This window comes from Triticum aestivum, chromosome 3B, assembly GCF_018294505.1.
Source record: "Triticum aestivum cultivar Chinese Spring chromosome 3B, IWGSC CS RefSeq v2.1, whole genome shotgun sequence".
NCBI classification, from domain to species: Eukaryota; Viridiplantae; Streptophyta; class Magnoliopsida; order Poales; family Poaceae; genus Triticum; species Triticum aestivum.
In genome coordinates, this window is record NC_057801.1 from 68128129 (window position 1) to 68129400 (window position 1272).

A 1272-nucleotide genomic window follows, 5' to 3' on the forward strand; every position below is an offset into this window, starting at 1 on the left:
CACATCGAGCGGGCAGAAGAGAGTCATGTGATCGCATGCGCTCAAACCTGGTCCGACATAGGACGATACCCGCCGAACTCGCATGCGTGTGTAAGACTGGCCGCTCGTTTCCTCTAATTAGTGCGTACGCACTTTTTAGAATTTAGGTTGAAAAATGGGACATTACCCTTGGACAGCAACACACCTAGGCCTAGGCCAATCTCTAACACCCTCATGTACTGAACCGCATACATACACCCTGTAGTTACATTTGCCTGCTTGGCTGCTAACCCTGCTACAGACCAGACCACATCCCAGCTCTTTAATTAAACTCGCATCGTTTTATGCCACTGAGCAGAACGGGGCTGGCTAAAACAAAGAGGATAAAGTGTAGTGGTGTGAAGTAGAAAATGAATATGGGAGGAGTAGAAAGTTGTGGAATTGGAACAGCAGAAAGAATCTGGGAGGAGTAGAAAGTTGTGGAACTTTGGATGTAGATTGATGGACTAGCTTGGAGCAGAGGTCACAGCGTTGGCCCACGTGGAGGCAGAGGAGCACGCCGGACGCCATATGGTGCTTTGGCTTGAAGGGTGCTCTTGCGCCCGCACCTGAAGCTGCGGCTGGTGGCCATTGCCCGAACAAAGCCCCCCATGCGGCCCAGCGGTCCATGAAGTACTGCTGCTCGGGCGGGATCCTGTGGGAGCGGCTGCGCCGCCGGAGGGGCTAGACCAGGAGCGGCGAGTAGTAGCGCGAGCCGGTGGCGGCGTCGAAAACGGGCAGGAAGGCATGGCGAGCGCGAGTCGCTTGGAGAAGAATGGCTTCGTGGTCGATGGCGTCCAGCCAGCGAGGATGTGGTCGACTACGCACAGGGGCAGCTCCAGCTCGCCGCCCTCGGGGAAGGACACCACAGATCGAGAAAAATCAATCCTTCCTTCTCCTCGCCGTGATTACCCATGGGAACAGGGAGAGGAACGACGAGGGGGAAGCAACGAGACGGCGGCGTGGGGAGAGGGAGCTCCGGCACGTGCGGGAGAGCTGTACGGGGAGCAGGGGAGGTCAGCTATGGCGCGGGGAGCTGAGTAGCCAGGGCGGAGGGTGTGCGAGGAGGTGCGAGGAGCTATGGCGCGGAGGGAACAGGGCCGGGTAGCCAAGGCGGAGAGGGCGTGTGGGGAGCTGAGCACGGGGTTTGTCGGGAGCGACGACGAACATGGGAGAGCAGGGGAGAGCGAGTGGTGCGGCGGTCCGGTCCGACCAGATGGATGGCTCGGGCCAAATTTGTGAGCACCCCCCCAC